This window comes from Canis aureus, chromosome 5 (assembly GCF_053574225.1).
Source record: "Canis aureus isolate CA01 chromosome 5, VMU_Caureus_v.1.0, whole genome shotgun sequence".
NCBI classification, from domain to species: Eukaryota; Metazoa; Chordata; class Mammalia; order Carnivora; family Canidae; genus Canis; species Canis aureus.
Genome location: NC_135615.1, coordinates 69,860,625 through 69,874,885, shown reverse-complemented (window position 1 = coordinate 69,874,885; position 14,261 = coordinate 69,860,625). Strand labels below are relative to the sequence as shown.

At 40.9% G+C, this 14,261-nt stretch overlaps 1 protein-coding gene across 2 annotated transcripts in view; it reads left to right on the top strand.

Moving 5' to 3' along the window:
• KPNA6 (karyopherin subunit alpha 6) overlaps positions 1-14,261 on the top strand; it is a 52,470-nt gene that overhangs the window by 9,028 nt on the left and 29,181 nt on the right. The gene's annotated exons all lie outside the window — the stretch shown is intronic.

The following is a 14,261-nucleotide window of genomic DNA, read 5'->3' as shown; positions in this document are numbered from 1 at the left end:
TTGTCTAATGAGACATGATTGGAATTGCTTATTTTGGGATGAGATAAATGATAAAGGCCCTTTTTAAAAAAATGATTTATTTATTTGAGAGAAAGACTGGGGGGAGTGGCAGAGGGAGAGAATCTCCAAGCAGACTCCCAGCTGATTGGGAACCTGAAAAAGGGCCTGATCTCACGACCCATGAGATCACTATCTGAGGTAAAACCAAGAGCTGAACGCTCAATCGACTGAGCCACCTAGGTACTCCAAGAATAAGCTCTTTTTTAAAATATGGCTCGTTGGTTCTTTCAGCCTAGCTTTGGAGGGAATGAGTATGGACTAGAAGGGTAAAGATTAAGAGAAAGCTACAGTATTGGGAAAAAGGAAAAGGAAAAACCACCAATTATAGAGAGCAAGAAAATAAAGCTGTCCTCTTTGGCCCTAACTTCCTAAAAATTGTCCTCGTGGGGAATTGAGGCCTTTCAGAGTAGAAGCTGAGAAGAAAAAGAAAATACCAGTGTTTCAGCATTGAGGCCCTACATACCGTCATGTTACTTCATCAGTCCTACAGGACTATAAAGTTTATTCTTATTTTATAGATCATGGAGGTAGAGACTCACAGGTAGTGGTTATGCCATTAGGATTGCAGCCCAACCCAACTGCCTCCCAAATTGGTGCTCTTTCTCACTGAATCATTTTGGAAAGAGTTGATGGGGTTTAAGGGGCAACACTGGATGTCTATATACACAGCCTGCCTTTGAGAGCAAAAAGGATTTCCTTTGTGGCCTCTCAGTCTGGTGCTTCTCCCCCATATTGTCTTCAGCCCTTTGTAGTTCGGGCCTTAGAAGATTGCCTCCCCAAATTGGTTCTTTTTTTGGATTAATATGTATAGGTTAGAGAAATCTCTCCTGTTGATTTGTCAGAAGGACTCTTGGAAAAGCCCTTTCTCAGATTACTAACAGTTAAAGAGCAAATCAGAGAGATTTGTGAGACCAACCTACAGACAACCCAGAACCCTCCATTTAAGGACTAGGGATGGAGCAGCATCGTGCTGCAGAATAGAGGCCCAAGTAGCCAGCAGTTCATCTCAGAGACGTTTTGCCATGGACTAACTAAACTGTTCTTGTTCCTCAAAACAACCTTGGGCTCTTCTAATCTCATCTTTGTTCCTGGTGAACTGTTCTCCTTTTCTACCCCATTACCTTCAGAAGTATTAACCACCGGGATCCCTGGGTGGCGCAGCGGTTTGGCGCCTGCCTTTGGCCCAGGGCGTGATCCTGGAGACCCGGGATCGAATCCCACATCGGGCTCCCGGTGCATGGAGTCTGCTTCTCCCTCTGCCTGTGTCTCTGCCTCTGTCTCTTTCTGTCTGACTATCATGAATAAATAAACAAAATTAAAAAAAAAAAAAAAGGAAATATTAACCACCTAACTTCCAAAGACCCGTAGAGCATATACAGGACAGATAGTTCTCACTCCCACCTTCTGAACTCATTGAACACTTAGATTCATTGTCTTTTGTATTCTTGATGCTGTAAGAATTAAGTAAGTTGTAAAACTTCCTAAAGGCAGAAACCTTTACACAGTGCCTGGCACACACATTTTTTAAAATGAATAATAAATCACTTGTCTATTTGAGTCAGTTTGAAGATGATTATTTGGATTATATTTATAATTTTTTTTACTATTTTATTTTTAAGTAATATCTACAAACAGTATGAGGCTCGAACTTACAACCCCAAGATCAAGAGTCACAAAGCTAAAAAAAAAAAAAAAAAAAAAAGAGTCACAAAGCTCTACTAACTGAACCAACCAGGTGCTCCTATTTTCTTCTTCATTCCTTGAGTAATGTGTGTAGAAGATATTCAGTGAATATTTTGGAGCTAGCTTAAATGGAAGTTGAGCTCTTTGGTTTCTGTACTTTATTTTTATTTTTTTATTTTTTTTAAAGATTTTATTTATTTATTCATGATAGTCACAGAGAGAGAGAGAGAGAGAGAGAGGCAGAGCGAGAAGCAGGCTCCATGCACCGGGAGCCCGACGTGGGATTCGATCCCGGGTCTCCAGGATCACGCCCTGGGCCAAAGGCAGGCGCCAAACCGCTGCGCCACCCAGGGATCCCTGGTTTCTGTACTTTAATTCATCTTAGTTCCTTTCAGCAGCTAGTGGTAGTGACAGTGGGGTATCCCTAAGAAGGTGAGAGCTGGGGTGGCTGGGTGGCTTAGTCAGTTAACCATCTGCCTTTGGCTCAGGTCATAATCCCCAGTGTCCTGGGATCATCAAGTCATTGGGCTCCCTGCTCATCTGGGAGTCTGCTTCTCCCTCTGCCTCTCCTCTGACTTGTGTTCTCTCTCTCTCTCTCTCTCTCTCTCTCTCGCTAACTCACTCTGTCTCTTAAATAAATAAATAAATAATTTTTTAAAGGTGAGAGCTGCCAGATTCTGCACAGTCTACAAAGGATAATTGGAAATTTTCTTTGGGAGAAATTGTCTGGACTATAGCTATCCTAGTCCTGTCCTGTGTTTCCAACTACCCCTTATTTCCCACCACTAGATCTGACCATTGCACTTATATATAGACTCAAGGGCCAAAAGGACTAGTAAATCTATGGGAAAATTAGCCTTAGAGAATTAGTGCCTGGGACTGTCATCATCTGATTCAGGACTTCAGTGTGCCATACTTCGCTTAGACCTTATACAAACTATAATACATAGTTTGTATGCAGATACAGTTTTTCCATGTGGTCTTTTAGCCAAACCACCTAGTTTATAGATTCAGCTTTGTTTCCTAGAGTGATCACTGTTCAGCCCAGTCCTGTGAGGATCTGCCAGAATAAAATAGCCTAATTATGGCCCCATTGTGGTTTGACCCAGTTGTCCCATAGAAGAGCCTCTCCCATTGTCTTCGTGACTAGCATTTCTGACAGGCTGGCAGATAACACCGTGAGAGCCTCATGCTATGCTGTTTCATAATACTGTTTTCTTGTTTGCAGTATTTCCTGGTCATAACACTATGGGAGAAACTCCAGAAGTTTGAAAGGCTATTACCAAACCTAATCCTAAAGTACTTTCATGTGTATTGTTTATCTTCATCATAACTCTGAGGTAGACAGGGTAAGGATAGGAAAGTTGAGATACACGTAAGTGACACCCAAGGTTGTACATTTATTAAGTAGCAAGACCAGAAATCCAATTTTCTGGCCTTGTGGCTCCTTTTACCAGTACCACACTGTCTCCAGTATGGCTTTTGGTGGTCCATTTAGCACAGCTGTCTTCTCTCTCTCTCTCTCTCTTTTTTTTTAAGATTTTATTTATTTATTCATGAGAGAGACACAGAGGCAGAGACACAGGCAGAGGGAGAAGCAGGCTCCATGAAGGAAGCCCGATGTGGGACTCAATCCTGGAACTCCAGGATCACGCCCTGGGCCAAGGCAGGCGCTAAACCACTGAGCCACCCAGGGATCCCCACAGCTGTCTTCTCTTAGCTATTTCTTTCTAATGCAAACCCTTGAAGATATTTTGTCCATTTACATAATACTGAACTTTCTATTTAAGAGTATTTCTAAATATTTTATTAATTAGAGAGCATGAGCAGAGGGAGAGTGGCAGACTTCCCATTGAGCATGGAGCCCAACACCAAGCTCAATCTCATGACTTGAGATCATGACCTGAGCTGAAATCAAGAGTCAGATGCCTGAGTCACCCAGGTGCCCCTATAATGTTCAACTTTTTTTTTTTTTTTTTTTAAGATTTTATTTATTTGACAAAGCAGGCATGTGCACAAGCAAGGGGAGCGGGAGGGGCTGGATCCTAGGACCCTGGGATCATGACCTGAGCGGAAGGCAGGCTTAACCGACTGAGCCACCCAGGTGTCCCCGTTGAACTTCTAAAAACATTTTCAAATCCTGCACCATACTTAAATGACATTTATCTTAGCTCATCATATTTCCCTCAACTTGATATCATCAGCGCAGCAGCTGTAGCCACCTCCAGGAACTCCCTTCTACACACACAAACACACACGCAGGGTGGAATACTTCTAAAACAAGGAGGATTAACTCAAATGATTGTTTTTGTTTATCCTTTGAAGTGGCAGACTGCCTTCAAATGATTGCCTAACCACCTGCCAGTCCCTACAATTTTCTACTTCTGTTCTATCAGTGTTGTTGTCATCTAATATTTGTATTCCCCATTCCTGGCAGAAACTGGATCACATCTCATATGAGGGATTGAAGCAGGCAGTCGTTAGGGTGGTAGAAGGAACATTGACACTTCTTCCAGAAAATAACAGGCTGTTAAGTATATGTGGTAGGGAGAGCATTGGCTTTAGAAATACCTGGATTAAACCCATTTAATTAATTGGGTCCTTCTGCAAGGTATGCCTTTGTCTCCTTACCTCTGAAATGGGGATTCTATATATGAGTTTAGCTTTAAAAGCTAACCATAAATGTTTGGGCGCCTGGGTGGTTCAGCGGTTTAGCACTGCCTTCAGCCCTGGGCGTGATCCTGGAGACCCAGGATCGAGTCCCACGTCAGGCTCCCTTGCATGGAGCCTGCTTCTCTCTCTGCCTATGTCTCTGCCTCTGTGCGTGTGTGTGTGTCTCATGAATAAATAAAATCTTTAGAAAAAAAAGCTAACCAAATTATTACTAAATTGTTACTAATCAAATTTGAGTTTTCCTTGGGAATGTCTTCTCATAGATGTTAGACATTGACTTTGGGCTATTTCAAAGATCTTTCAAAAGGGATATTTTGGATTTTACTCTGGATTTAGATAAAACCTTTTTACCATGGTTAGAGACTTTGGAAAGCATTCTGGACTGAACTTGAAGACTACACAAATTTTCTTGGCAGGAGTATCATGAGCCTTACCTGTGTTGGGGCCTGACAGAGGTCTTGCAAGACACAGAACTAAGAAACTTGACACAGGAAAGGAACATGTGTACTGCAGCAGTTTGTTGGTTTGATAGACTAGTTTAATCCTAAAAATCATTAATTTTGAAGGTATCACAAAGGTAAATTAGTTAAGAAAGGACTTAAGTGGATCACTAGTTTATTTTTATTATCCTCATGTGCTAGTTATTATATATAATGCCTAAAGAATAAGTATCCATTTACAAAAGAACAGAGTTAGACATATACAAACATATACAAAATTAACTCAGTGGATTAAAGACAAATCTAACGGGCAAAAAATCTTTTTTTTTTTTTTTTTTTTTAAAGCAGAGGAAAAAAATAAATAAAAAGCAGAGGAGTAAAACTTCATGACCTTGGATTAGACAGTAGTTTCTTAGATATAAAAAAGCAACCAAAAAGGAAAAGATAAATTGGACATAGTCAAAATTTAAAACTGTGGTGTTTCAAAAGGCACCATCATGGGGGCGCCTGGGTGGTTCATTTGGTTGGGCATCTGACTCTTGGTTTCGGCTCAGGTCATGATCTTGGGGTTATGGGAGTGGGCTCCACACTCAGGAGTCTGCTTGAGATTTCTTTCAAATAAGTAAATGAATTTTTTTTAAGGCACCATTATGAATAATGAAAATTATGTAAGTGTTAACTCATTGCTTTGCTTTGGCTGCCAGGCAGCTGACATGTCAAAATGCAACTCTTTTTTTTTTTTTTTTTAAGACTTTATTTAAAAGAGAGCATACATGTATGAGCAAGTGTGAGTGGAGGCAAGAGACAGAGGGAGAAGTAGACTTCCCACTGAGCAGGGAGCCAGACACAGGGCTTGATCTCAGGACCCTGAGATAATGACCTGAGCTGAAGGCAGATGCTTAATCATTTGAGCCACCTAGCTGCCCCAAAATGCCACTCAGTTTTGATAATTGAGCCCTGCTTACCTGTATTCATCTTTCCCTGTTTTGTTTTTTGTTTTTTATATTTATTTGAGATTGAGAGTATGAGTGGAGGGGGTGGTGAGGAGCAGAGGGAGAGGGACAAGCAGACTCTGCGTGAAGCATGGAGTCTTATACGGGGCTCTGTTTCTGACCCTGAGATTGTAACCTGAGCTGGAACCAAGAGTTGGATGCTTAACCGGCTGAGCCACCCAGGCACCCCTCATCTTTCCCTGTTTTCTATACAAATTGGTATATTCCTATTCCAGATTTTTTATTTTACATTTTTATATTTATATTGTAAACCACTTTGGATCCTTTGGGAAACTGAAGCTTAAGATGTCGGATGGAATGTTTGAGACTGGTGTGCACTGTGCTGTGGATTCTTGCTCTCAAAGATTTAGCGGTTTAGAAGTAAGAGGTGATGAGTTGTAAACTACAACAGTGTCATTGCAGATTGTCAGTAGGAAGCAATTGGGAATCCCAAGTCAATGATAAAGCTAGATACTAGTTAAAATGACTAGGACAGATGTTAATAATATACTATTACAACAGGGAAAAGTTGAACTGAATTCAGCCTCAGTTTGTACAGGAGTAACTGGGCTGTTTAAAGGGAGGATGGAAGAATAGAGGGGCCAGAGAAAGGAGGTTAAGAAAAGTCAGGGAAGTGAAAAATAACAAAATATGAGAAATGGGTATTAGTTCATGTGAAACCCATCTGGGTTTGCTAACTGGTGCTTATTGACTTTAGGCTCCTACCCTCCCACGGAGCCTGGGATATAGGGGCCTTATTTTCAGGTATTGGTGGAAGAAACAGTAACTCTTTGCAGTCTTGATTTTCTCAGGCAGGTACTTTAAGGAAGGACTAGGGTCACCCTAGTGATGCGACCCTGACACCTTAGAAACTGTGTTAGTGTTTTGTTCAACTGTTTATAGACCATGGTTGAGGCCTAGTTGAGAAAAGGCTCAGGGGAGGCTGAGTGGACTTTGGTTAAGAAGAGACTCTGGCATAGGTAAAAATCAGTTTATAAATCTGTTGAAATTTGGGGAGGAAGAAGTTCATGGCTGACTCTAAGGCCCGGTGAATGGTAATTATATTAACTAGGGAAGATGAAAGAAGAAATTGATTTAAAGAGAAAGCAAGGGGGATCCCTGGGTGGTGGCACAGCGGTTTAGCGCCTGCCTTTGGCCCAGGGCGCCATCCTGGAGACCCGGGATTGAATCCCATGTCGGGCTCCCAGTGCATGGAGCCTGCTTCTCCCTCTGCCTGTGTCTCTGCCCCTCTCTCTGTGTGTGTGACTATCATAAATAAATAAAAATTTTAAAAAAATAAAAATAAAGAGAAAGCAAGAAGGGCACCTGGGTAGCTCAGTCGGTTAAGTGTCCTCTGGCTCCCGTCATGATCCCAGGGTCCTGGGATCAAGCCCTGAGTCGGGTTCTCTGCTCAGTGGGAGACCTACTTCTGCCCCTCCTGCTTGTGTGCTCGCTCTCACTCTCTCTCTGTCAAATAAATAAATCTTTAAAAAAAATTTGTTTTTTAAATAAAGAGAAAGCGAGGTGGAGATATAGCCAGTAGGCATTGGAAATACACTTCATGTAGGAGGCAGTGATGGTAGAGATTTGGTACTTTGGTATAAAAGTGGAGGTTGAAGCCAGGGGAGATTCCCTGGGGAGCAGGGTGCTCCTGCTGAGAAGAGGACCAAAAGTAGAACTTTGATCCATACTGACAGTGAGAGATGGGCATTGAAGAGGAACACAGTATATAACCTGAGGAATGGTAAAAAAGAGAACTGGTAGAAGGGGGACGCCTGGGTGGCTCAGTGGTTTGGCTTATGGCGTGATCCCGGAGTCCTGGGATGAGTCCTGCATCGGGTTCCCCTTGAGGAGCCTGCTTCTCCCTCTGCCTGTGTCTCTGTCTCTCTTGTGAATAAATAAATTTTTAAAATCTTTAAAAAAAAAAGAAAAAGAAGTGAAAGAAGGTGGTGGTCTCAGAATCATGGGTGGAGTTTCAAGAAAGCAAAAGTGATCATCAGTGACAAATTAGAAAGTCAAATAGAATCAACACTGACAATATCACTGAATTTAGCGGTTCAAAATGTATTCTTCTGAAGCACCTGTGTCCTGCTGCTTGACAACTCATTTGTATTCAGTTTTTGTATCAATTCTAGAGGAAATCTATAATTTCTGGGTTTCTAGGAGGAAACTCTTCTAAAATCTGCCTTTGGAAGTTGTGCTCCACTCCAGTCACAGGTAGATTTCTTTGCTGTAAGGTCTTCTTAACTTACCTTACACTTAACTGGCAAATACGTATTATGCAACTGTTAGCACTAGGCCTTGTGTTTGAGGCAATGTAGGTATTCAGTAAATACTTAATAAACTTTTTGAACAGTGATTCATTAACAAATGCTTGTGAATTTATGATACTAAAATGCTGGAGATACAACAATGGTCCCTGCCTTTGCAGAATTTAAAATGTCCTACAGAAGAGAATAGAGACTGGAAAATAGTATAATGAAGGAAATAAAACAGATGTTCTGACAGAAATAGAGTAGCTTACTTTGGGTTAGGGTTATGAGGAACGGACCTAGCAATTTTAAGCGCTAGGGAAGAGCATTGTGGGCAGAGAGAAAAGAGGAAGTGTGAAGACTTCAGCCGGAAATAACCTGCAAATACTTGATAGCGCCATTGTGACAGGAGCATATGATGAATGAAGGTAGGGAGTTGAATGAGATGAATATATATGCAGGGCCTTGAATTGGGTAGAGGATTTTATTGTACATGGTGTCTATGGTATTATTGTGGTGATGGATGGGGAGTGTGGGGGAAGAGAAGAAGAGATAGAGTTTTTTTAGTAGCCAGAGGAGAGATAGTAGTGACTTGGATGACATCAGGGTCAGAAATTGATAGATGTGTAAATACATTCATGATATATTTGGAGATAAAACTAAGACATGTTTTGGCAATAGATTAGATGAAAGTGGAGAGAGTGTGTTGTATTAATGCTAAGAAATTGTAGGGAGGGACGCCTGAGTGGCTCAGCAGTTGAACGCCTGCCTTTGGCTCAGGGTGTGATCCCGGATTCGAGTCCTGTATCGGGCTCCTTGCGTGGAGCCTGCTTCTCCCTCTGCCTGTGTTTCCGCCTCTCTCTGTGTCTCTCATGAATAAATAAATAAAATCTTAAAAAAAAAAAAAAAGAAAAAAGAAATGGTAGGGAAGCAGGGTTTGGGTTCAGTAACTGGTAAATGCCGTTGAGGCTTGGGGGGGTTAGAGTTAATTTTAGATATCCAAGTAAAGATTTTGATAGATAGTTAAATATATGGATCTGGAGCCCAAGGGAAAAGGCTGAGCTTGGGACATAAATTTGGAAGTTATAATGGGAATGGATGAAATCACCTAGTAAGAGTGGAGATAGAAACCAGTATGTAGTTGTAGGGAGGAGGAGCCAGTAAGAGGACTGAGAAGATTGGTTGAGGTTGGGAGGGGTGCCAAGAGAAGTGCTTCTGAGAGAGAACGGATTAGTAATTACTACTGAGGGCTTTAAAAGAGGACAGAAACTTCTGTCCATTAGATATGGATGGCAACAGGGAGGTTGTTGGTGACCTTCATAAAAGCAGTTTCTGTGGAACATAAGGAATAGAAGTCGGATTTGAAGAATTAGAGTGAACAGAGCACACATAGGTTAAAAAATAGTAGTAATGCCTACTTTTAAAAGTCATTTTATCATGCTTTATATCTTACATATAAAATTCTTGCCAAAAACGTATTGTCAACCCAAGATGCCTGGGTGGCTCAGTTGGTTAAGCATCTGCCTTTGGCTCAGGTCATGATCCCAGAGTCCTAGGATCAAGTCCTTGTTGGGCTCCCTGCTCAGTGGGGAGTCTGTTTCAACTTTTCCTGGCCACCCCCCATGCTCGCTCTCGCAGATCTCTCTCTTCCTCAAAAAAATAAAATCTTTAAAAAATAAATATGAATTATAAACCTGAATCTAGCCTCAAGACCTAACTTCCATTTTGCAGGAAATACAGGAGATAGGCATATAAATTAATGACAAAAAATGAAATTGTAGGGCGTTCATTAAGACAACTGACCTAGTCTCCAGAAAGTCGGTATCACAAGTAAAATAAAGGGATTGGAGGAGAGAAGGATAGGGATTTTACAGATTAAAAATGACCAAATATTGGAATAATAATATTGTAATAAAAGAATAAAAGTTTTTATTGCTTAAAGCTACATACTGAAGTATATATAGATGAGATATAGGAATTTGCTTAAGTGATTCAGGATCTGGGAGTAGATAGAAACCTGGATTAATGGCTACTAGTTGATATTGAATCTAAATGATCGCATTGAGATTCATTTTACTTGCTATTCTGTCTACTTTTGTATATATCTGAAATTTTCCATAATAGTGTTAATAGACTAATATAGTGGCTGAACTTTGACTGGATTTTAGCTTGGGTTGAAAAAAAAAAAAACCCAACAAACGAAAGCAACCATTTTGAAATAAATAAGAAAATTTGAGCACGGACTGGATAACAGGTGTTTCATTAAATTGTTGAATCTTAAAAGAGAGTTTATAGATATTTATTATGCTATTTCAAATTTTCAGTGTTTAAATAATTCATGCGGTGCCTGGGTGATTCAGTTGGTTAAGCATCTGACTCAGTTTCAGCTCAGGTCATGATTTCAGTGGTAAAATGGAGCCTTGCATTGGGGTCTGTGCTGAGCATGGAGTCTGCTTAAGATAATCTCTCTTCCTCTGCCACCACCACCCCTTCCAGGTACTCTTTCTCTCTGTCAAAATAAATACATTATTTTTATTTTTTTTATTTTATTTTTTTATTTTTATTTTTTCATTTATTTATGATAGTCACACAGAGAGAGAGAGAGAGGCAGAGACATAGGCAGAGGGAGAAGCAGGCTCCATGCACCGGGAGCCTGATGTGGGATTCAATCCCGGGTCTCCAGGATCGCGCCCTGGGCCAAAGGCAGGCGCTAAACCGCTGCGCCACCCAGGGATCCCAATAAATACATTATTTTTAAAGTAAATCATAAAAAGGGGACAAAAAGTTCTTTTGCTCTTAATGAGAACAGAGAAATGGGGCAGTAGCTTCAATGGGGAAATGAATGAAAAGATACACTCACAAGTGACTGGCTGATTATTAGGATAAAGAATTAGGTAGTCGGGGCATCTGGCTGGTTCAGTAGGTGGAGCATGGGACTTGATCTCAGGGTTGTGAGTTCCAGCTCCACATTGGGTATAGAGATTACTTATCTTTTTAAAAAATTTCGGGTGGTGAGATTCCTGGAACTATTCATTCCCATGGTGCTGACTTTAGCTAGCAAAGTTGTAAATCAGCAATACCAAAACTTTGTCATCAACTTTGTATGCATTCACAGGAATTATCTACTAGATAGACCAGCTCTTTATAGACAGACAAAATTTAAGCCAGTCTGTGTTATATTTGATAAGAAACTGAGTAGGTAAGTTGGAGGAATGTCTTTGAAAATGTTTGAATTTACCTCTGTCACTTGTGTTTTGTGTTGTCTTCCCACCTTTCCAATCCTATCATTGCTAGCTTTATCTGTTCTAGAGGAATTTTGATTTGGTTAATTCTGGTTTGTACAGGTGTTTATACAGTGTAAGATGTGCTTTAGGTTTGTGGTTAGTTGGATTTGTGGTCTAGAGAGAAGTCTCTGCAAAGAAAAACATACTATGAAAATGAGTTCCAGGGTGCCTGGGTGGCTCAGAGTGGTTGAGCATCTTCTTTGTCTCAGGTGCAATCCCAGGGTCCTGGGATCAAGTTCCACATCGGGCTCGTCACAGGGAGCCTGCTTCTCTCTCTGCCTATGTCTCTGCCTGTGTGTGTGTGTGTGTGTGTGTGTGTGTGTGTGTGTGTGTGTGTTTCCCATGAATAAATAAATAAAATCTTAAAAAAAAATGAGTTCCCAAAAATCAGATACGGTGGATCAGGGTGGAACTCTTAGGCAAACATCTTGGCAAAGTTTTCAGTTGCTCCCTGTATTCAGGTGCACTGTTTAGAGAATTGATTGCCAGTATTTCTCAAGTTAAAATGACTATGAGTACATAGATCAGTATAGACAGAACCTAGTCTAAGGGCAGGCCAAATTGAATAGAATTATATGTGTGGTGGGGGGAAAGAGGTAATTCTCAGAGGTTGGATGAAAAGTGGAGGCCATTAGAATTAGAGATCTAGATTCCATTCCCAGCTTCACAATTTAATGGCTGAATGATCTTGTGTAAGTAATAACACTTCTAAACCTGGTTCCTTAGCCATTAATTTGTCTTTAGTTACCGTCCAAGGGCTTAAAACCACTGATTTCACCCTAGCCCCTGTCAAATCTTGTTTGGCTGGCACAGTATTGTAAAAACTGAGTATGAGTATAGTTCCTGATGTAATACTATGACTGTCTTGTTAAAACTCACTCACCTCTTTACCTTTTAAGGCATTTAAGTTTGTAGTTAACTGAAATTCTGGGACGTGACCAGATTTGTTTCTTTATGGTGATGGAGTACCTTTCAACCCAGAATTCTGATGGATTTGTTATTACCAGTAGCTTTTCTTTTCAGGAAATAAGAACCTGGAGTTTGGGGCAGCCCTGGTGGCGCAGCGGTTTGGCGCCGCCTGCAGCCTGGGGTGTGATCCTGGGGACCGGGGATCAAGTCCCATATCGGGCTCCATGCATGGAGCCTGCTTCTCCCTCTCCCTCTGTCTCTGCCTCTCTGTGTCTATGAATAAATAAATAAAATCTTTAAAAGAAAAAAAAAAAAAAAAGAACCTGGAGTTTGGGACCAACTAGGTCAGGGTTGATGTATTAGCTTCCTGACTTGTTCACTTGCCCTCTGAGTCTCATTTTTCTCATCTGTAAAATAGATTCTCAGGATTGTTTTGAAGATTAGAGATTATATCAACAAAGAGCTTGGCACATTATTAAATGTTACTAGCCTGCTAAGGTTTATGGATTCTTTTTCCTGGTACCCCCTTAGTCCTTTTTTTTATTTTTAATTTTATTTATGAGAGACATAGAGAGAGAGAGAGAGAGGCAGAGACACAGGCAGAGGGAGAAACAGGTTCCATGTAGGTAGCCTGACATGAGACTCGATCCCAGGTCTCCAGGATCATGCCCTGGGCTGAAGGTGACACTAACTGCTGAGCCACCGGGGCTGCCCTCCCTTATTCCTTTTCAGTAGCAGGCATATGACCATAGGGTTTTATCATAGGAATTGTACGTTGATACATATTTACTAGAGAATTTCTAGTGAACGTTATGAAAGGCCAACTGAAAAAAAGTCACTTCAACCTGGGAGAAATCTTGCTTTCCTGAAGGAAGAGGCTTTAAACTGGGGAGTAACTATTTATTTCTTTTATCTCTCTTCCCAGTGCCATTATGAAAACTTTAACACATCACAAAGAGTTGTAAAGCTTCTAACTGTAGCATATGTCAAACAGTCTGTGTGATTTAAAGCCTTAGCTCATTCTGAGTACCGGGGCAGCTACAATAACATTTCTTTAGAAAGCCTCCTTCTGCTGAGGAGCACCCACTCAACTTAGCACCAGGACAAGGGAAATCATTTGTAAAGAGTGATTGCTTCATAGTGTTCCAGGTCGCATCTTCTTTGAAGATTGTCAGGCCATTGCCTAGAAAATAATGCTAGTTCCCTTATTTCCTAAATATAGCTCTTCTGGGTTATTCCAGGCAGATGCCTTCAATCAATGATTGCTTGGTAGCTTTTTGAAGTACAGACCATGAACATAAGTCTTTGATTTGGAAAGCCCTAGAAGTCAGCAGGTGTACACGATGTGAGCTTGAAGGTGTAGTAGTATTCTTCCCATCCCATACACAGGACAGCTATGTGTAGTATGCCTTTTTCTGAAAACATGTGCAAAATTTTAAACATATCAGTGATTAAATGGAATGTTGCAGTAATCTATTGCTACTCCATATGTGACTTGAGACTCAGATTCTTTATCAGTTAGGGCTTACAGTAATTTGCTAGGGCTGCCATAATAAAGTACCACAACCTGTCTGGCTTAAACAACAAGAATATATTTTCCCACAGTTTTGGACGCTAGAATTCCAAGATCAGATATCAGCAGGGTTGGCTTTTTGTGAGACTTTTCTCTCTTTGCTTTATCAATAGCTGTCTTCATGTTTACATGGTATTCTCTCTCTGCATCTATGTCTTAATTTTCTCCTCTTTATAAGGATACTAGTCATATTGGATTAGGGCCTCACCCCAGTATCCTCACCTCTCTAAAGACCGCATCTCCACATAGTCATATTTGTAGGGACTGGGGGCCAGGCCTTCAACATAGGAGTTGAAAGCAGGGCACAGTTCAGACCATAACAAGGTCCATGCTTATTTTGTATTATTATTGGTGATCCTTGCAAGTTTAGAGAGTGCATGGCAACATTAGCCATT